Source organism: Hyaena hyaena, unplaced genomic scaffold (assembly GCF_003009895.1).
Source record: "Hyaena hyaena isolate Hyena2069 unplaced genomic scaffold, ASM300989v1 scaffold_1020, whole genome shotgun sequence".
Lineage (NCBI taxonomy): Eukaryota > Metazoa > Chordata > Mammalia > Carnivora > Hyaenidae > Hyaena > Hyaena hyaena.
In genome coordinates, this window is record NW_024081651.1 from 552,226 (window position 1) to 576,425 (window position 24,200).

Here is a 24,200-nt window from a genome sequence, read left to right on the forward strand (position 1 = left end):
CTCCTCCCCTGCTCATGCTCTGTCTCTCTCTCAAAAATTAATAAACATTATTTTTTTAAAATATAAGTAATATTTTCATTCAAGTTTTTAAGATATTGGCTTGGTTTCTCTCTTTACTACAAAAAATGTTATAATCACACAAAAGGAACCTGGGAAAGCCTTTGATTTTAGTAATAAAAGTAGACACTATTTTTAGAAAAATTAAAGTGTCACTAGAAAAAATACATGTGTATAAAATATATTTAAAAACATTACAATGCATGAGATAACTATGAAAGTAATAATGAAAGCTACAAATAAAAATGCAACTTCTTTGAATGGTTATATTTTTCCTATTGATTTTTAAACAATCAAAGCTTGCTTAAGACTTGTTTCAACTGCATAAGAACCATCCCATTCTTATTAAGGAATTCTCATTAAGGTGGAGAATAATGACTCACTGTCTGTCACAAAAGGGGGTATATTGGGCCATTTTGTCCCACGTGGTCTTTGCTGGGGCACCAGAACAGCTGCAGTCATTTCTAGGTTTAAGGGTGCATTTAACTACTAAGCTTGGGCACAGGCTTAACTTCTTGCCAATGACCTGATCACACGGTTGCTTGTCCAAGAAGAAACATTCAAAAAGGAAACATTCCAAGAGAGAGTAAGGGAATCCATGTGGCAGAGAACTTCCCAAGAGCCTGGACACCAAAGGACACAGAGAATTTTCTATATTTACTATGACAGTATACGAGCAACTCAATAGATCTAAAAAAATAATTTGACAAAATCCAATACCTATCTTTTAAAAATGGATTTAATTTTATAAATATGAAAGTCTTGAAACCTGTCTCGATGAACACAAAAAGTGATTCAATCTAAGGAATGCTCTTGTTTATAAAGGGAGGGAGGATTGACACAATGGTAAGATGAAGAGACTAATTTCTACATAGTCTGAAAGAAATCTAGACAAAATATTTTGTCTGACAGGCCTTTTGAGCTTAGTACGTGATCTCCCAAGACAAATACTTTAAGTTGTAACACTTAAGTATCTGTGAAGTTTTGATGCATATGTTTAAGAATTTGTTTCTGATTATATGTGTATAGCTATGATATGTGGTGATATGTTAAATTGAATCTCTATTAATACTGAAAACATAATTCTATAGGCAGTCAAAGATCAAGATAATATACAGCACTGTGAAAATTAAGCAGTGTATAAAACAAATCAAAAAATAAGTGAAAAGGAAAGAATCATTGACATGGGATATTAGCCAGCATTCACACATTAGAAATCTTTGTGTCAGGATTGTATTTAAATTCCAATTAGTTAACATATAGTGTAATATGAGTTTCAGGAGTAGAATTTAGAGTAGAATTTAGTGATTCATCTTTTACATAGAACACCCAGTGTTCATCAAAAAAGTACCCTGCTTCATGCCCACTCCCCACCCACCTCTCTTCCAGCAAACCTCAGTTCGTTCTCTATAGTTAAGACTCTGTTTTATGGTTTGCCTCTATCTTTTTGTCTTTATAGCATATGTCATTTATGATTGTCTTCTCCCATTCCAAAGGTTGCCTTTTAGTTTTGTTTTCCCAGAAGAAGTGAGGAAAAGGAGGGGGAGGGTTCATTTGCGTAAATGATACCTGAAGACTTTCTTAATCTGGGGAAGGAAACAGACTTCCACATCCAGGAGGCACAGAGATCTTACATCAAAATCAATAAAAGCAGGGTAACACCAAGACATCTCGTAGTTAAATTTGCAAAATACAGAGATGAAGAAAAAAAAAAAAACCCAAACAGTAGCAAGACAAAAGTCTCTAACTTACAAGGAAAGACAAATAAGGTTCGCAGCAGATCTCTCCTCAGAAACTTGGCAGGCAAGATGGAAGTGGCATGATATACTCAACATGCTGAATGGGAAACATATGCAGCCAAGAATATCTATCCAGCATGGCTGTCTTTCAGAATAGAAGTAGAAATCTGACTTATTTAAGCTTAAAGAAACAGTATTGTAATGCAGAGAAAGCTGCGGACGTTGGCATGGAGAAGGGAGTAACAATCTGGGTGTTGTGAGGGCACACCATCTATGTCTGTTTGCAGAGACTGAAGTGCTGCTACCATAGGTACTGACTCTGGAACATCAGTCATGTTTTCTGCTACAGCCTTCCTGATGACATAATATTGCCCCACTGCTGCTCAGTCTGCCTTAAAATGATTGCATTGTGTTCTGTGTTTCTGGTTGTCACAGGCTCCCAATTCAAACTCTGGTTTGCTCACCTCTACCTACGAAATGTGGCAGCCCCTTTTTTCAAAAATGTTTTAATGTTTATTTATTTTTGAGAAACAGAGGGAGACAGAGCATGAGCAGGGGAGGGATAGAGAGAGGGAAACACAGAATTGGAAGCAGCTCCAGGCTCTGAGCTGCCAGCACAGAGCTGATGCAGGTTTCAACCCACAAACTGTGAGATCATGACTTGAGCTGGTTGGAAGCTTAACTGACTGAGCCACCCAGGCGCCCCTTCTTTCCTTTTTTAAAATCTATTTTTATTTTTTAGAGAGAGAGAGAAAGAGGATGAGTGGAGGAGGGGCAGAGAAAGAGGGAGACATAGAATCCAGAGCAGGCTCCAGGCTCTGATCTCCCAGCAGAAAGCCCGAGACGGAGCTCGAACTCACAAACTGTGAGATCATGACCAACTTAGCCACCCAGATGTCCCCTCTTTTTTCTAACCAAGACTCTTCATAGGGAAAAAAATGGGGCTTTGTGGCTTCTTCTTTTCTCACCTCAGGTACCTCCTCTTTCACTGGGCAAAAAAAATATTAAGCAATGTATTTTGAAAAACTGAACTGTTTATCCTTTTCTGAAAATGTATTTTATTAGTTTAAAATTCATTTAAAATTATTCACTAATTCAGTTACAGTAAATAGCTTGGTTCACAAATCTATTTTAGCATACAAGATTAAGAAAAATTGGTCAGTGAGACTATCAAATTAGCTGGACACATCTTTGTGTTTTATAATAACATTGAGGTTCTGCTTCAAATCCAAAACAGCAAGACATAAAATGCAATTCAGAAATACTGATAAGGTAGGTAAAACAGAAATACAGCTTTTTTATTCCAGGCTGGATCACTTGGCTTAAAAAAAACAAATGGAATGTTCTTAAAATTCCAGTCATTAAGATTATTTTTGATATATGAAAACATGAGTACTACGAACAACTTCTCTCAACTGGATGATTTTTTTTTTCCAACTAACATGTCTCTAAAATTATTTTCTTTGTGGCAGCTATATATATTTTTTTAACTCAAGCATGTTTAAATGAAATGGCAAAACAGAATAAAGTGTTAATGTCTTAGGTTAGCTTTGAAGGGACTCCAAGCATGCTACTCCAAAATATACCACTCTGGGATAAGTTATTTTGAGCTGGACAATGGAGAAAAGAGCTCCAATATAAGCTCTGTGCCCATCCCATGTCTTCCTGAAGCCAAACAAGCCATTCTCCTTGTGGATATTTAGTTCTTTCCTCCGATTTTGGTACCAGGAAGCTTTGACAACCTTACGATCAGAAATTAGATGGCATTCAGGAAGTCTTTACTAATTTGTTGTTATCCTCATATATTGCTACCCTAGAAGCTCAATATCCTTTTCCTTTATCTTGTCACTTCTCTACAAAATTACTGCCAAGATGCTACATAAGCCCCAAGTTCTAAACACCCTTTTGCGTATAAATTTCTCCCACATACTACAACTGTATGGCATGTCTTAATCAATTTGTGTTTTTCTCCTGTTAATCTGTCTTTCATCAGTTTAATTTATAGAGCCTAGTCAAGGAATTTAGGAAGGCAAAGGGAATGAGTTTCTTAGGAAGCAGAGCAAAGGAGTTTTTCTTCCCTTATAGCTTGCAGGTAGATCAGCTATAAAATCATGGTAAGAATCCATTGTAAATTACTTTAAAATAATGCATAACCTTAATGTAATTACATGGAAACATCAAATAAAAACTGGGCGAACTCATCAAAGTAACTGGCCAGTGCTACTAAAAGCGTCAAGGTCATAAAAGAAAAAGGGACTGAGAAATGTTCCAGAATAAAGGAAACTAAGGAGATATGAGAATTAAGGGCCTTTAGACACAGAAAAAAGACATTAGGGAGACACATGAAAAAATCTGCATATGATCTGTGAATTACTTAATAGTTTCATATCAATGCTCTCTTTCTGGTTTTTGTCATTGCAATCTTGTTAAAACAGATGTTAACATTGGGGGGAGAGGAATAAAGGATATATGGAAATTCTTCGTTCTAAATTTTGCAACTTTTCAATAGATCTGAAACTATTTCAAAATTAAAAGTTAAATAAATAAAATTAAAGAATAACTGAATAAACACAGCATAAATATGTATGATAATCTACAGTTGTGTACTTCTATGGACAGTTTGTCTTTTTCTTTTTTCTTTTTCTTATCACTAGGTTAAAAAAATGAAGGACTGGACTCGGCAAAAACTTTCTGCATATTGATGTAAGCTTTATTTGTGACATCTCAAGTATTCAAAGAACTCCAAATCAGTAGTGAATGCAGTTGATGATTTTTCTACAGATAGTTTCAGCTACTTATGACATGAAATATAGGTAAATATATCCAGTGTTTTTTTCATTCATACTTTTATTTTCAATAAATTTCTTAATGGTGTTCACTGTATAAAAGACTGAATCACTAATCATGATTCTTTATAAAAGGAGGCACAAAAATAAAAATATTTCACTTATAGGCCTTCATTTCCCATAAGATAAATCCCAAACCCATATAAACAGAAGATTGGGAAGAACTGAGATTAAAGGATATGTATTTGTGATCTGACAAGAAAGAGAGTTTAAGAAGCCTGGATCAATGCAACTCTTCTGAGGAAACAAACAATGGAATAAATAAGGGGAATATTTAGGGTGTCAAATTTCCAAAAACTGTGTTTTCCCTAAAATGGAAGAAAAAAATGTAAGTTTATTTCCCACCATCAATATGTAACATTCTGACATCAACATTTGAATACCATGTATTTTTTTTCCTATTTTTGATATTATTAAAATCTAAGGCATTAAAAGTCAATAGCTGGTTCACAGTTTAGTCAATTAAAATTCTATCTTTACAGCACATGGAACATTCTCCAGAATAGATCACATACTGGGGACACAAATCAGCCCTCAAGAAGGACAAAAAGATCGAGATCATACCATACATATTTTCAAACCACAACACTATGAAACTCGAAATCAACCAAAAGAAAAAATGTGGAAAGATAACAAATCCTTGGAGACTAAAGAACATCCTACCTAAGAATGAATGGGCTAACCAAGAAGTTAAAGAGGAATTTAAAAAGTACTTGAAACCAAATGAAAATGATAATACCTCAGCGCAAGACTTCTGGGACACAGTAAAGGCAATCATAAGAGGGAAGTATATGTATATATATATATCCAGGTCTTCCTAAGGAAGGTAGAAAGGTCTCAGACACACAACTTAACCTTACATCTTAACGAGCTGGAAAAAGAACAGCAAGTAAAACCCCAAACCAGCAGAATACAGGAAATGATGAAGATTAGACTAGATATTGAAACCAAATCAAAACAAACAAACAAACAAACACCAGTAGAACAGATCAATGAAACGTAGAACTTCTTCTTTGAAAGAATTAACAAAATTGATACACCCCTAGCCAGTTCGATCAAAAAGAAAAAGGAAAGGACCCAAATAAATAAAATCAAGAGTGAAAGAGGAAAAATCACAAACAAAACAGAAATGTAAATTCTATTATTATAAGAGAATATTATGAGCAGTTATATGCCAATAAAATGGGCAATCTGAAAGAAATGGAAAAATGCCTAGAAATATAAATGACCAAAACTGAAACAGGAAGAAATAGAAGATTTTAACAGATCCACAGCAAAGAATTCAAATTAGTAATGAAAAATCTCCTAAAAAGCAAGAATCCAGGGCTGGTAAGCTTTCCAGGGGAATTCTACCAAACATTTAAAGAAGACTTAATACCTGTTCTATTGAAGCTGTTCCAAAAAACAGAGATGGAAGGAAAACTTCCAAACTCATTCCATGAAGCCAGCATTACCTTGATTCCAAAACCATACAAAGACCTCATTAAAAAGGAGAACTACAGACCAATTTCCCTGATGAACATGGATGCAAAAATCCTCAACAAGATTCTAGCCAACCTGATCCAACAATACATTAAAAGGAAAATCTGTATTAAAATTTGTATGGAACCAGAAAGACCCCAAATACCCAAATCAATCTTGAAAAAGAAAACCAAAGCAGGAGGCATCACAATCCCAGACTTCAAGCTGTATTACAAAGCTGTAATCATCAAGACAGTATGATACTGGCACAAAAACAGACACTCAGATCAATGGAACAGAATAGAAAAACCAGCAATGGACCCACAAACATATGGCCAATTAATCTTTGGCAAAGCAAGAAAGAATATCCAATGGAATAAAGGCAGTTTCTTCAGCAAATGGTGCTGGGAAAACTGTACGGTGACATGCAGAAAAATGAACCTGAACAACTTTACCAGACACAAAAATAAACTCAAAGCGTATGAAAAACCTAAAGTAAAACAGGAAGCAATCAAAATCCACGAGGAGTAAGCAGGCAAAATCCTGTTTGACCTCAGCCACAGCAACTTCTTACTCAACACATCTCCAGAGGCAAGGGAAACAAAAGCAAAAATAAACTACTGGGACCTCATTTAAAAAAACAAACAAACAAACAAAAAAAACCGCTTCTGGGGCACCTGGGTGGCTGAGTCGTTTAAGCGTCTGAATATGGCTCAGGTCATGATCTCATTGTTCGTGGGTTCCAGCCCTGTGTAAGGCTCTGTGCTGACAGCTCAGAGCCTGGAGCCTGATTCCATCTCTGTCTTTGTCTCTCTCTGCTCCTCCCCCATTCATGCTCTGTCTCTCAAAAATAAATAAAAGTTTTAAAAAATTAAAATAGGGGCACCTGTGTGGCTCAGTCAGTTAAGCGTCCGACTTTGGCTCAGGTCATGATCTCACGGTTCATCGGTTCAACCCCGGGGTCAGGCTCTGTGCTGACAGATAGCTCAGAGCCTGGAGCCTGTTTTGAGTCTGTGTCTCCCTCTCTCTCTGACCTTCCCCTACTCATGCTGTCTCTCTCTCTTTCTCAGAAATTAAAAAAAAAAAAACATTAAAAAATAAGTAAACATTAAAATTTTTAGAAAAAAATAAAAATAAAAAAATTAAATAGCTTCTGCACAGTGAAGGAAACAATCAGCAAAACTAAAAGGCAACAAATGGAATGGGAGAAGATATTTAAAAATGACATATCAGATAAAGGGTTAGTATCCAATATCTATAAAGAACTTATCAAACTCAACAGCCAAAAAACAAATAATCCAGTTAAGAAATGGGCAAAAGATATGAATAGATACTTCTTCAAGGAAGACATCCAGATGGCCAACTGACACATGAAAAAATGCTCAACATCACTCATCATTTGGGAAATACAAATCAAAACCGCAATGAGATACACCTCACACCTGTCAGAATGGCTAACATTAACGAGTCAGGTAACAACAGATGTTGGCGAGGATGTGGAGAAAGAGAATCTCTTTTGCACTGCTGGTGGGAATGCAAACTAATGCAGATACTCTGGAAAACACGATGGAGGTTCCTCAAAAATTAAAAATAGAACCACCCTATGACCCAGAAATTGTGCTACTAGCTATTTATCCAAGGGATACAGGTATGCTGTTTCAAAGGGGCACATGCACCCCAATGTTTATAGCAGCACTATCAACAATAGCCAAAGTATGGAAAGAGCCAAGATGTTCATCAATGGATGGATGGATAAAGAAGATGAAGTATACATATACACTGGAGTATGACTCAGGAATAAAAAAAAAAAAAAAAAAGAAATCTTGTCATTTGCAACTACGTGGGTGGAACTAGAGGGAATTATGCTAAGTGAAATTAGTCAGGCAAAGACAAATATATGACGTCATTCATATGAGGACTTTAAGATATAAAACAGATGAACAGAAAGGAAGGGAAGCAAAAATAATATAAAAACAGGGAGAGGAACAAAACATAAGAGAATCTTAAATAGGGAGAACAAACAGAGGGTTACTAGAGGGGTTGTGGGAGGCGGGGTGGGCTAAACGGGTGAGAGGCATTAAGGAATCTACTCCTGAAATCATCGTGCCCTATATGTTAACTAACTCGGATGTAAATTAAAAATTAAATTAATTAAAAAATAAAGACAATGAAAAAATATATTTAATAATCTATCTATACATGAGCATTATCTTACCTCATAAAAGTTCTTCCCTCTTTCCTTCACCCTGGGTAGAAGGAAACCATAGGCAACGTGATTATGTAAGGAAAGCACCAATGTGCATTTGGTCTGTGGTCATTCTGTTGATTAACTTCACTAACTTATCTTGCCATCTTTTGTCTTGGGGAGGGCCTCCAATTATTAGTTAAAAACCTACAGATTGTCTGGTGTAGATCATGTTTGACAGAAATCCCTCTATGTTGAGGATACCTCCTGGGAGATTCAGCTGCACTTTCTTTCTGACACTATCTGGCAGGGTCATGCTGTCATTCCTCTGATTGCCTCATTTCTTTGTCCCATGCTGTGACAGTCTGGCAAGTAGACAGACCCACTGCCATGGAACTTCTGTGACTTTAGGGCCAAAGAATATAGTAACATGTACCACATAATCTGAGGACATAGAAGAATTGGGGAAACTAGTGAAGACTGCATCCTGCCCTCTTCCATCTAGCCATACCCTCTGCCATCTCTCTCTGGTTATTATCTTCCCTCCCCTCTCCATACACAGAGGATGTGTATAGAAGGACTGAATTCCACCTAGAAAGTGAAAGTGAGCTGATCTTCCCTGTTCCTTGGATATAAAATCATCTAGGGGAAAACCTCATTTCCCACACGGCACTCTATCTTGGTTAAAGAATGAATCCTTTATTTTTTTTTAATGTGCAATGAATTCCTACTTTGCATTTTATTCTCATGTGTACAAAAAGAATTATCATAAAATAGCATGGTTCAATTAATATTTAATGAAAGTAATTTATTACTTTGAGAGGTATTCTAGTGTTGAGGTAAAATGACAGCACTGGTTCCTCTGTGTCTTTTTGAGAATTGTAGATTTACCAGAATATGATTCTCTCTTTCAACAACTTTCCATCATTCCTTCCATTGGTATTCTGATTAGATTCCTTTATCTTCTCTCCTCACACAATAATATGAAATGATCAAAGGAAATCTTATTCTTTGAGGTTCAATATCCCACTCCAGCTTGCTACAATTGAGATTTAAATGTGACAATCTGCTAGTATCATAGAGATGGGGTTTGTTAATAGTTAACCACCCATTAGTAGGTTTATCTGGCAGGTGTTTGTTTTCACAGTAGCTGAGTTTTATTTAGTCTTGACTCATTTGAGCCTAAAATGCTTAGAGACACTTCAGGGAACTTAGCTCCCTGCTATTCAAACGGCAGAGCTCCGTAAATGAGTTCCTTAGGTAGATGCTAGCATATGCTGTTTTAGATTGCATGATTACATTCTAAAGCTTTACCCACCTGCACCCCCAAAAATCACAAGACTATACTTTAAAATGAAAATAAGTAACAGTAGTTGACAGTAATAATTTGTGAGCTCTATCATAGAGGTTTAGGAACTTAACCCTTCTAGATTTTAATATTTAATACCTTAATCTTTTACTAATATCACCACATTTGAATATACTAGGAGATACCAATTTATCCAGAATTAACAGAAACAATTAGATATCATGACATAATTAATATTTAAAGTTTCATGGTAACAAATATGACCTTCTTGAGAATATCCAAACAATATACATATTTTAGTACTGCTTAAATTAAAACAGAAAAAGGTTAAGTACATAATCACAATGAACAGAAATATAAACATTTAGGACATACAATGCCATATAGTGGGGTATTATATCAAATAACCCAATTAGAAACATTTCCTTAATAAAAACTTAAAAAGTACAATATATTTTAAATCATTTTGCCTCATTGAGAGGGGAGACAGAAGAATTTCTTGACTTAAATAAGAGTAAAATTGTGTGAATCATTTTATATACATTTTTTCTTTTTGTTTTTTTTTTAATGTTTTATTTATTTCTAGGAGAGAGAGAGAGACAGCGTGAGCAGGGGAGGGTCAGAGAGAGAGGGAGTCACAGACTGAAACAGGCTCCAGGCTCTGAGCTGGCAGCACAGAGCCCGACGCGGGGCTCGAACCCACGAACCGCGAGATCATGACCTAAGCGAAAGTCGGACGCTTAACCGACTAAGCCACCCAGGCGCCCCTATACAATTTTTTTTTCTAATCAGCATTGTTGCGGCATAACTGACGTTCAACAAACTGCACACATTTAAAGTACCGTTTGATGTTATGGCAACTGCAAATACTGATACTGTTCACCTAATAAAGATGCTGACCATGTACATCACCCCCAGGTTTCCTCATGCCCTGTGTAGTCAATCCCTCTTCACATATCTAATCCCCCTTTATCCCCCGCTTCCCTGCCCCCTTCACCCTCCGAAATCATCTTTTTTTCTATGGCTATATCACAGTCCGCATTTATTGGAGTTTTATATAAATGGAATCCTACAATCCTGCAGTGTCACTTTTTGGTCTGGATACCATCATTTAAGCATATTTATATTTCACATACTCAATACCAGCATTTGATTTTCTACTTTGCAACAACTACATTCTTTTAAATTTTAGTGATTCAAGTAAGTATGCTTCAGGATCTAATTGTGGTTTTAACTTGTAATTTCCCTAATAAATTAGTGTTGCTGAGCCTCTTTTCAAGTGTTTGTTTGTCATCTTAATATCTTCTTTGGTGATGTCTCTTCAAACTCTTTACCAAGTTTTAAGTTGGATATTTTTTTTATTATTGAGTTTTGAGAATTCTTTGTATGCTCTGGATATAAGATTTTTACTAGATATATGATTGGCAGTCTGTGTTTTGTTTTGTTTATAGTCTGTGGCTTATTTTTCATTCCCTTAACAGTATCTGTTCAAGAAAAGAAGTTGTTAATTTTGATTAAGTCCAACATTTCAATTTGTTATTTGTACAATTCAATATTTGGTCACAAAGGTTGCTCCTATGTCTCTTCAAAAGTTTTATAAGTTTAGGGGCACCTGGGTGACTCAGTCAGTAAAGCGTCTGACTTCAGCCAAGGTCATGATCTCATGCTTGGTGGGTTCAAACGAACCCACGTGGGTGCTGCCAGCTCAGAGACTCGAGCCTGCTTCAGATTCTGTGTCTCCCTCTCTCTCTTTCCCTTCTCTGCATTCTCTCTCTCTATTTCTCTCTCTCTCTCAAAAACAAACGTTTACAAATTTTTTAATGTGAAAAAAGCTTTAGAACTTTAGATTTTCATCAAGTGATATGCCTCATTTTGAATTATTATTATTTTTTTTTGGTTGGAGGGAGAAAACAGTATATTTCATAATTTGCATAAGAATAGCCAATAGAACAATCTCTGTCTTTTAATAGGCAGATTTAGGTAACTTATATTTAATGTGATAATTGATAAGATTAGGTATAAATCTATCATCCTACTGCCTCTTTTTCTATTTATTCTAGTTTTCTGTTTTATTTTCCTTTTACTTCTTTCCTTTTTTAGAGGATAAATTGAATAAGTTGTATGCAGCTGACCCTTAAACAACATAGGAGTTAGGAGACCTGATCCCAAGCATAGTTGAGAATCTGTGAATAACTTTCGATTTCCCAATATCTTAATTACTAATAGCCTACAGTAGATTGGAATTTTTAACAATAAGATAAATACTTGTTTAACACATATTTTGTGTGTGTATCATATACTGTATTCATACAATAGCTAGAAAAAATGTTATTAAGAAAATCATAAGGAAAATACTTAGAGTACTATACTGTATTTATCAAAAACATCCACATATAAGTGGATCTGCATTGTGTAATGGTCAATTACAATTCTATTTTATCTCCTTTGCTGGCTGAGCTATAACTTTTTGTGTTATTATAGTAGTAATTGCTTTAGGATTTATACTATATATCTTTATCTTACAATCTAGCTTCATGAGATATTATAACCCTTAAACTATAGTTTAATAACCTTATACTGGTATATTTCCACATCTCTCCACCAAATCTTTGTGGTCATGTCATACATTTCACATAACATATTGTCATTATATGTGCTGAAATAGATGATTATCTTCTGAAAATATTTAACTAGTAAGAAAATCCCATAATTTACCAACGAAGTCATCATTTCTAATTCTATACTTGGAGTAGATTAATAATCCCATATATTATTTTGTATGTTCCTGAAATAATTTCTTTACATCTTAGAGTATGGATCTTCTCATGATGCACTGCTCCAACTTTTGAATATCTAAACAAGTCATTATTCTTTCTCCTGTTTGAAAGATAGCTTTCTCATTATAAAATTCTATGTTGATAGTTTTTCCCCCAATATCTCCTGATTAAGAGGAATGAGGAGAGGTGTACCGAATGTAGTTGTAAAGAGAGATATAAATTAGAGAAATAACTAGTTCTGATTATACTAAATTTCAAGCTCTCTATTCATAATAGAGGTCATTTAAATAGGTATAAATATAAATACACACACACACACACACACACTAAAACAATAATTGACTCAAGAAATACAAAAAAAAAGAATCCTATGGCTTCATGGAAAATAGTCTGTAAAAGGGAAATATGAAGGGCAGTTTGGGCAACTGGACAGAAATAGGTGAAAAACTTTGTGGCATACTTAACTATTATTTTCTTCCCATATACCTACTATAGTCATTAGAATATTTTTTTGATCCTGCCGTAAATATAACCAGAGTCCAACCACTTGAATCTCTAGTTTTGTAAATTATCTCCCTGCTTCTGTCCTTACCTCAGTCAGTCTCTAGATTAGCACAGCAGCTAAACTTATTTTAAATCCGAAGCCCAATATCACTTTCTTCTAATCAACACACAATTCATTTAGGGTGAAAGTTAACATTTTTATAATGACCTATAAGGCAGACCTATTAAGCAGGCTATGGATCTAATTTTCCATTACCTCTTTTACCTTACATTTCACAGTCCCCTTCTCACTTTATCTGCTCCTCGCATACCTGCCTCTAGTACTTCCTCTATAAACATTTTTGCCCAAATGCATCCTTTTCAATAGGTCTATGCTACTATCTTACTGCAATTTTACCCAATATGACTCTACTGTTTCTATAGAATATGAAAATATGCAACTTTCTAACATATTCCATCATTATTGGTTCCTCCACCTGGAAGAGGATTGACTTCTGTTTGTTCACTGATATTTCCTTATAGTAGGCATTCAATACATGGAAGGATAAAGAATAGAATCCTATAATACAGCTAAGCTATAATAAAGTTAAGATGCTTTCAGAGGAGCTCTTAAAAAATGTTTATTTATTTTTGATAGAGCATGCATGTGGGGGAGGAGCAGAGAGAGGGGAACAGAAGATCTGAAGCAAGCTCTGCCCTGACAATAGCAAACTGAATCCAGGGCTCAAACTCATGAACTATGAGACCATGACCTGAGTTGAAGGTGGACATTGAACTGACTAAGTCACCCAGATGCCCCATTTCTGATGAGCTTTTTGCCTGTCATAAGAAAAAATTAAAATTTGAGTAATGAAAAATAAAAGGAAAGAATACAAGAAAAATGTGGTAATACAAAACTTTTATAAGAGAAAATAAAAATGTACAGAAAGTTCATTTGACTATAGTAAAATTCAATACATATAATGAATCTAATATTCAATATAGAATATATAAAAGGTGTAAAAATGATGATATAGTAGAAAACATAAACCTAAAATCTGAAAATAACAGCTAAATATTAGTACTAAGAGACTAAGAGTATTAAGAGCTTAAAGGTTTATAAAAATAAGAACACAATTTAATAATCTTTTTACAAATAAAGATTTAAAGCAACAACAATAAAATACATAAAAGCAAATAAGAATAATTTGAGTTTAGTAACCCAGAGTTTGGAACAAGAGACATTGTGTTAAATTCCAGGAGTAAGTCCCCAAGCAATAGACTTAATTTTCTAAACCTTGGGTTCCCACATACAAAATAGAAACATTAATTTCTAACTCAGTGATTGCTAGGATTAAGTAAGATAATATAAGTAAGAATCCGGCACAGAGTGAGTTGTCAATGAATGATATCTACTATTATAGTGAGGGATGGCTTGCAGATGCCAATACTTAAATTCTGACACAAAGAAATCCATGAAATATGTTAATATGTTAAAGCGTCTAAACAGTGTGTGTAAGTTTATGCAGTAAGTATATGTATATATAACTTAAAATTGTAAAACGGAGTCAAATATTAGCAATCACAGACCAGGACTATTAAAACCTTAAAAGTGTTTAAAGAATAGTGAAATGGACTCTGTGTCTTATCCACTGTACCAAAGGGATTCACATCATAAATTGCCAAGAGATAAACTGAAGTCAACATTCAACTTTAGTACCTCCCCTCCCCATTAATAGGGAGTATTCCTCATGCCTATAGTCAGCTCCTTCCAAATGACACAGATGTCCTCATTTCAGGTTCACTATCGTGTCCTATTACTTGATCAGTCATTTGTTTATTGCCTTTAAATACCTGTATGTGGTTGGCCATTATAGATCATTTCCTGGAAGGACTATCATTGCTAGATGCAATTGCATCTAGAAAAGATAGTCTAGTAGTACTTAGCCCTGTCTGCAAGTTAAAATTGCCTACGGATCTTTAATCAATCAATCAGATAAGCAAAACAAACAAGCCACAGATTGCCAGGCTGTACCACAGGTCAATTATATCAGAATCCCCCCTGTGGATCGAGTCCAGACAATGTTATACCTTAAAACTTCTCAGCTGGTTTTCAACTTGCATTGAGAATCATTGCTTTGTGTTATATGTATGAGCATTTTTTAAGGCCTTTTTATTTTAACATTTGATTTCAGATGAGGTTAACTATTTCTGTTTCTGTGTACCTTTCCTCTCAGGGTTTCTTTGCCCAAATCTGTGTATATTTTCTATATTTTTAGAGTATGGTAGGAAAATATCGCACAGCTCAATTCAATCTTCAAAAAGCCTCAACAAAGTAAATCTAATCTACTACCCATGGTGTCTCTTTTTCCTCAAATAGGCAGAATGAGGACACAAAATAGCTCCAAAATACTATGCCTCTGTTGATCTTTTCACTCTTCTGGCTACATTTATGTGAACTTTGTGGCCCGATTTCAAGTCCTAATTTTATTGAAAACTCTCACCATATGAATTTAATACATGAAAAGAAACATACTTCACTGTTCTTTGTGCAGACTTTAGAAAAATATTGGGGGGTGGAAGAGGAACAGTTTCTTCATGGATATTTATGTCAGTCACAGAAAATGTGGCAAGGAAGATATTTGCTGAACCAGTCAATTCCCATCGAGGCTTAAATATTTATGTGCGTGTGTGTATATACACATACACACACACGCACATAAATATATATATTTCTGAAAGTAAATATGACAACCACTGATGTAACCACAGCTCCAGAGAATGAGGCACAGTAATTTAACTGGATGATTTCAACCTTTTTTTTTAACTTAATCTTTTTCAAGCATAATTTCTAAACAGAAAATGTACAGAGCTGATCAATTTCAAATAGTGGTAGGGCAGTCTCAATTCACTGGCTCCAGGATTTACCTTCTGAATCTTGGCATCCTAAGTTCATCTCACAGCCTTTCCTAACGTTACTATAAGGTATCCTGATACCTTTATGTAACAAAGATTGCAAGCCCCAGCCTTTGTGTAGTGTGTTTTTTTTTTCCTGACTTCTTTTTAAATCATGTGGTATGCATTAAAAAGAATATTTGGACATTATCATAAATTAAATTAGAAAATGAGAAACACTGGAAACAGGGCATCAGCATTTAATGTTTTTCTTTTCTGCATTTTAGCAATTTTTTAAAGCTCCTTCTACTATTCAAATGTGTCCTTAGGACAAAGTCATTTAACATAGTTAAATTGTAGAGAACAAGTCATATGTTCCAAGATATGCTTTTTTTTTTTTCATATAAGCAACTCACACAAGTGCTTGCCAAAGTCACTGGGAAGTTTGAGATGCTAAAAGAGACCATCTCAATATTTTATTTATTTATTTATTTTTAATGTTTATTTACTTTTGAGAGAGAGAGTGTGTGTGGGAAAGGGCAGAGAGAGAGGGAGACACAGGTTGTGAAGCAGGCTCCAGACTCCAAGCTCTCAGCACAGAGCCCCATGCGGGGCTTGAACCCAGGAGTGGTGAGATTATGACCTGAGCCAAAGTCAGACGCTTAACCAACTGAGCTATCCAGGTGCCCCCATCTCAATATTTTCTTAATGCAGGATAGGGGATAATAAATAAATTCCCACCATTACAGCCCCACTGGCCTGGATATGTAAAGCTGAAATCATCTTTTCCTGAACATGGAGAGAAGAAGCAGGAACAATTATGAAGAAAACATCAGTAACACTGAGCAGCTCTTAACAGCAATGCTAGAAAAGAAAACTTAATTTCAATTCTCATAACTATTACAAAGGCTGGCCAGCAAGTACAGTGTTACAAGAGGTATGCCAAACATTTCTTCAAAAGATTAAGATAAAACTGATATTGCTTTAACTGAGCTTCATGTACAGGTAATAAAAATACTTTAAAATACATTAAGTTTACAGTTAAAAACAAGAAAAAAGCTAAGATGCCAATGAAGCAACCCATTTCATGTCTTCTATGTTCTTGCCCATTTCTAAGAATACGTCTTTAGAAAAATGATTTCAAAGTAAATAAAGAAGCTGTTTCAGGAACAAAACATTTAGATTTAATGTTTTCAGAGTATGTGTGCAGTTTTTTCAAACTTAAACGTTGTTTTTTATATATATATATAGTTATATATATATATTTTATAGCTTTGTTATGTACACATTGCATACTATTACAAATTTAAATATTTTAGCTATATTTATGTCAGGATGATAGGACAGGAGTATACGTAGCTTATGAAACTTACTAAGTAAGAGACTATTGCTCACCGGTTGACCTATCTGATAATAACTTCACAAAGGACACTTGATCTACAGATTTAATCTATACTGGAGATTAATTTCATTCATCTTGTTCATGGGCTGGGACTAGAAGAAGGTATATAATTTTTTCCACAATAGATAACCATGGATTTTTATTTCACTCAATCAGAGTCTCTATTGTCCTCACTTAAAAACTTCTACTTAAATATAATATACAGAGAGAAGAATTACATAAATCACAACTATATAATTAATACACATTGTTTTAAAAACTAAATATGCCCATGTATTCAGCATTCTGATTAAGGATATGATAAGGATATTACTTGCAACTGAGACGCACCCACCCCCCATCCTCCTCAGGAATGCCCTAAATATAACTTAAAAGAATGGAAGAGCTTTGTCTGCTTTTTCTGTGTTAAAAATAAAATTATTAAAAAATATTATACAATTTGATGTGTTTTCTTTTGCTCAACATTCAGTTTGTGAGAGTCACCACAATCATTGCTTATAACCGTAGATTTTAAATTCTCATTGCTGTATCATTTTCAATTGAGTGAATTACCACAATTTCCATATTTTACTGTATTTATTCATTTTACTGTGGATGGATGTTGTATCATTTTTCAAAATTAATTAAATCAAGTCAGCATAGAGGATACTCGGTATTATAATAGATCAGTATTGATATTAACAAGTCATTGGTGATTTTAAGTAGCCAAGAAGGGCTATTAAAGTTGGGTGGTGCCTTCTATTCTGGTGCCAGGGTGATCTCAGCTTTCAGATAATTACCCAACTTGTTTTGAGCACTAGCCCATGTGAGCTAACGTGCTCTCATAAGTCCAGTAATGCAAGTGATAACAAACTGGAATGTTTATTCTTATGAATGTTACATTGAATTTCTCCATGTTGCCTACTCATTCTCTCAGTCCACTTCCTTCCAGATTCAGATTAATCTGGAAGAATATTTTCTACTCACCTGCTTTTCCCTTATAGCTTCTATGGGAAATGGCTGCCAGTCTAGGAGCTACTCCACGTAAAGCACCAGAGAAAATGTGCTACTGGACATATTCTTGCTGTTTCACACTGAAAGTCATGAAACAAAAGTGAGCATTTAAACACTTAGACATTCATTCACTTCAGCCAGTAAACCCACTCTCTCCACGCATTCAGAGTCAAACTTTTAAAAATACTTGTCCAAACTTTTGGCTTTTATGTCCTCACTTCTTAGTTTCCCAAACAGAAAAGGATCCCAATTCACCACTTCCCTGAAAATTTGGTCATAGAACAAATTACTATGTCCACCAGTCCCCTCATTCAATAAATCACTAAGCAGGTTTTTTTTTTTAATTTTTTAAATGTTTGATTTTATTTTTGAGAGAAAGAGATAGAGACAGTGTGAGCAGGGGAGGGTCAGAGAGAGAGGGAGACACAGAATCCAAAGCAGGCTCCAGGCTCTGAGCTGGCTGTCAGCACAGAGCCCGATGCAGGGCTCGAACCCACAAACCGTGAGATGATGACCTGAGCCAAAGTTGGATGCTTAACCAACTGAGCCACTCAGGTACCCCAATAAATCACTAAGTATTAATTCGTTGTCATAAATATTTCTGAAATTCATCTGATTTTCACCACGCCCATTCCTGCAGCCTCTGTCTGAGCTACAATTAGTTTTCATCCAGAAAATTTGCAGAGTTGAACTCTTTCATCATTAGGCTAGCTCACTGTCAAACTTATCCACAAAGCAGTGAAAGTGGATTTACAATAATGCAAATCTAAGAGGTCTCACCTTTTTAAGGATTCACTCATCCCCTATTTCCTTTAAAATGAAGTTATCAACCTTTAAATAAGTTAAACAAGGTCCTGCAAGATCTATCTTGAGGACTTCTCTCACCTGCCTTCCTGTATTCCCCTTTTGCACACTATGCATTGGCTACAATAAATATTTTCAGCTCCTTCTGAATACAGTGTGTGTTATTTCCATGAAGGCTCACTCCTCACTTTCTCTTTCAGAATGAAAGTGCCTATTGGTAGCTTCCTCTCCTCTTTAGTATATACGAGTTAAATATCATATCCTAAAAGCATTCTTTCTTGATTATTAAAACTATTTTGCTCTATGTTCAGATTCCTATATTTTCTCTCTCGTAACTTTAATTACATTTTATTGTCACTATTTTTCTAATGGCCATTTTTTTTCTGTGAATTACAAACTCTTTGAAAGCAAAAGTTGATACCATCTACTCTCTACTATATCTCAACAGTTACTACAATTACTGAAATCTAATATACATTTCCGAATGAAAGAGAGGAAAACAGACATTGGCAAGGATTGAGGTCTAGGCAGAGAAGAATGTGCCCAGCTTTAGAACTCACCTCGCAGAAAGGTTTTCTGCACTTTATCACCTGAGAGGTGAAGAATGTCTGGTTGGGGAAGAAGCCAGGTCAGGAGAGCCAAGGTGACTCCTGCTGGAGTCCTGCACATCCTGCACCTGCAGCCTCCCAGGCTCCCTCCTCTATGCAACTTTCCTCAGTGTGTCCTCGGAACGTCTTGCATCAGAATCATATAAGATACTTGTCAACACTCAAAATCTCTGACCTCACTATCTCCCAAATCATATTCTCTGAATAGGACCCTCAAGTCTGAATTTTAAATACAACTTTTGGGTAATAATTATGCACTCTAGCATTGGTCCAAAACAATAAAAGAGGATGCTTATTAAATTTTCTGACCTTAAATAATGAGTTACAGGAAAAAAAAATGGCTTCCACTTAGTTTGAAAAGAAACCGTGTCCTCAAAATGGCCAGGATTTTGTAAACTTTTGGAGGAATCCCTTAAGGGTGAAATAATTGAGGATTACAGTGAATTCTTAAAGACTGAAGTAGTATTACAAAGAGTGGCGTGAAGAAAGATGAGAATAAAAGAAAGTGGAAGAATGAGTTAGAGGAGAAGAAACAAAACTATGAGCAAGTGTTAAGCATTTGGATTATTTTGTCCTAAGCGTTCTCTGTTTTATTTTCCCAGTTTCAGATATATACTATAACTAATATTAAATTCTTAGGAACTACATATTATATATATATTATATGTATTATATATAATATATATATAATACACACACATATATATTATATATAATATATACACATATATAACATATATAATATGTAATATATATGTGTATATATTATATATATATATATCCTCTTACCTCTGTGGAAATATATTTCTTAGGTTTTACCTGGCCCTTGGCTAACTTTCTTGGATTTAATTTATTTATTTATTGAGAGAGAGAGAGAGGGAGAGAGAGAGAGAGCGTGCTAGTGTGAGCAGGGGAGGGGCAGAGAGAGAGGGAGAGAACCCTAAGCACAGAGAATTGGTGCAAAGCATGATGCGGGCTCAGTCCCATGAACCATGGGACCATTCATCAAGAGCCAGCCTCATAACCAACAGAATCATCCAGGTGCCTGCACTTATAATTTATAAAGATAAATGAGTTAACAATTTTTTCATCATATTTGCATGTTACCAATTATCAGTATGAATCCCAAATATACATGCTATATAAGTTTTTCTGAAGGTTTATAAACCAAATATATTAGGAATAGAATTTTTTCATTGTCTTTCTCATTTCACACCACAGCAGGAGCTTTTTGTGCCTCCACACAAGATTGACCTTGCACGGAGAGAACATAAACAAAATTAGGTGACTATTCAAGAAAGCACTTTTTTCCAGTCATCATAGCACTAAAGATCAGCATTTAAGAAATGCCCACTAATTTCCTCAGGTAATTTCACTAAGTCAGCTCCATATTTTAACATGGCATAATCACAAAATAACCCAAAGTTTTATTCTTCCCTATTTTCTTCCCTATTTTCAATGGAAAAGGTAAGAGTGGGTGAACAGTGAATTTTCTAAAGGGAAATAGAACATTATGCTTTAAGCTTGCGTATTCAATCAGTTCCCAGAAACACCAAATAAATGGTAGTGAGGTGGGGGGACGGTCGAGCTCTCTCCCTGGGGGTGACTCTTGAGCACAGAGGGAAAACTGAAGTGACTCATGCTTTGAGCCAGATGATGAATACCTGAGGTGAAAACCTCTGCGTGGTATTTATTTTCCAGCCTTTATGCTGATCTTAAAATTTTTCCAGTTCATGTTCTCCTTAGGACATTCACAGGTCCTGAAATCACTGCAATAGGAAGCCTACACTATTCTTGAGAAATAACTCTTTCAATTACAGAGAATACTAGCCAGTTATGAATATGAGCATATTAATGCAATCAGAGTAACTCAAAATCTAAATGTGAGAAATGAAATGATTAGATTTAAATGACCTTTCTTTCAAATAATCATCAGGAAATGTTTGCAAGAATGTCTGTACATAACTCTAACAACTATGCAAATTCACAAGCATAGAAAGAAAATTTTGAACTCTTCTCTGAATTCTTCAGTGTTTTAAAGCTTTTGTAATCCTGTATTATGTGTTTATTTATTTATTTATTTATTTATTTGCAGTTACTCGGTGTTTATAAAATGTAGGTCAAGGCTTTGACCTGAATTTTCTAGCAAAGCATCCCTATATTCAAGTTAACTTATTTAATTAAATAACTTTTTAAATTACCTTTTATTAGGATTACTATACACATCTGCCCTCTAACTATCTACCTGTCTATCTATCTATCCAACTACCATCTACTTTTCTTTCTACACACACACACACACACACACACGCATACAACCTCTTGAAATCCTAGTCCCAAATGTATTCTTTGTTAACATTTTGCTGTTTAAACTTCCAGTGTTTTTTAAATGCTTTTCATCCTTTAAATTTGTGACTGCATTTTAACTCTACTTAGAAACTCGCTTTAAAACCTTCATTTCCGTATTTCATACATTTACAATCACTTTCAAAGTCCATTCCATATTATAATTTATTTAATCAATCCCCTTATATTAGAATATTTTTTTTCAATTTCTATATACCTTGCTATATAATGGATATATTTATACATAAATTTGTGGATGGGTTTTAAGTCATTTTCTTAGAATAATTCATTGAAGACTGTTTGACATATTATACTAAATTGTCCCTTAAAATGTAACTTCAGGGGTACCTGGGTGGCTCAGTCAGTTAAGGGTCTGACTTCAGCTCAGGTCATGATCTCGCAGTTTGTGGGTTTGAGCCCTGTGTTGGAATCTCTGCTGATAGCTCAGAGCCTGGAGCCTGCTTCAGATTCTGTATCTCCCTCACTCTCTAACCCTCCTCTGCTTACTCTGTTTCCCCCTCTCTCTCTCTTTCAAAAATAAACATTTAAAAAGATGTAACGTCAGTTTGTACTTGCTGCAGCATCCTATATTTCCTTCTAGGCACTGGAAATTAATAAAAATAAACACACACAACTCACACACAATTCTTCCTACATTGTTGAAATTGTGTCTTTCTGTAAAATCACTATTTTAATTTTTGTATGTTTGCATACCAGTAATATAAGCCATCCCATTATTCTCTTTATTTTCCTCTTTATTTCTATTATTAATTTATGTGAAATATAAATTAAAAATCTTCCCATTATCTACTCAGAAGTTTCCAGATATTCATTCCAATTCCTTGTTTGCCTTTGAGTTGTGTGTAATTATTTCCTAAAAATAATTTTTCTATTTTATATAAACAAATCATTGGATCTTCCCCTCTTTCTCTTGACCTTTAAAATGTTCTTTTCCCCTGGAAATTGCATTGATATTAAATAAGTAACTAATAATTCTATTTATGTTTTCTGCTAATCCTTTTATTATTTCATGCAGGGCAGGAGCTGTGAGAGAATGCAGTTAGAAATGCCATTATCCAAAAGTACTTACAGGTAAACACTGATCACCATTGGTCTTAGCATAATCCTTTCTAATGGAATAGGTGCAGATATTTATAGAAATGTCACCATACTTGTCCCAGAGGGGAGCACACAACAATCAAAGAAGTTAGATTTCAGGGAAGGTCAATATAACTCTCAGAATAGCTATCATCACATAAAAAACAAGTCTAATAGAGTTAGTTATTTAGACACAGTAAAAGGATTTAGGATCTAATGGGGTTGGTGGTTCTAAATTACAGTATGGGAGCAACCATTTAACCTCTCTTGTTTCATCTTACTTTGGTAAAGGTATGCACCAGAGAAAACATATCAGGACTTAGAAATGGATTCAGTACAGTGTTAGGAATCCAAGTACTTGGTTATGGTAACCAAGAATAGGTACTGTTCTATTTTCAATATTCATAAAAGAGCTAAGATATCCCTGAATTTATTAGGCATCTAAGAAGATGCTTGTATTAGTCAGGATTCTCCCGAGAAATAGAATAAATAAGGTGTGTGTGTGTGTATGTGTGTGCACGCACATGCACGTACACATGTGCATGTGTATGTGTATATGTGTGTAGAGAGACAGAGAGAGAGAAATTATAAAAAATTAGCTTACATGATTATGAAGGCTGACAAATCCCAACAAATTCAGTAGTAGACAAGCCGGAGAACCAGGAGAGCTGATGGTATAGTTCTAGATCAAAGGCCAGCAGGCTGAAGACACAGGAACAATCAACTTTTTGAGTCTGAGGACAAGAAAAAAACCAACATCCAATTCAAGTATTATGTGCAAGGAAGGCTAATCTGTAAACAGAGTAAATGTTAAGTTCAGTAAGAACAAAAACATGTCCCTTCCATGATGGAAGTGGTCCAATATACTTAAATGGCCATCAGGTATCTGACTCATCACTCTAAAGAATGGTGCCTTATTGAGGACTCAGTGGATTGTGCACTTGGCAGTGGCCATATCCAGGCTAAGCGTGGTGAGCGAAAGTGAAGCCCATGTATCACCTTCATCCCTGCTACAATGGACACTTTATTCATGAGCTTACTGACTGATGATGAAGGTTGGTTAGAAAATGAGGCTGATTTCCAACAAGTTGGTCATTGACTTAATTGTTAAAATTGTCCTCTTGAAGTCATCCTTTGGTGAACATTTTACATGGGACACAATTATCTTCATGTTTCTTGCCTATTAATAGTGGTCTA

At 35.1% G+C, this 24,200-nt stretch overlaps 1 long non-coding RNA gene across 1 annotated transcript in view; it reads right to left on the reverse strand.

The window, feature by feature from the left end:
* LOC120223601 overlaps positions 1–23,694 on the reverse strand; it is a 226,343-nt gene extending 202,649 nt beyond the window's left edge. Inside the window, exons 1-2 of the long non-coding RNA XR_005526342.1 lie at positions 23,608–23,694; positions 18,121–18,227 (exon numbers count right to left, since the gene is read on the reverse strand). This is a non-coding gene — a long non-coding RNA (uncharacterized LOC120223601). The remainder of the gene's footprint in view (positions 1–18,120; positions 18,228–23,607) is intronic.
* Between the last annotated feature and the right edge of the window lie 506 nt (positions 23,695–24,200).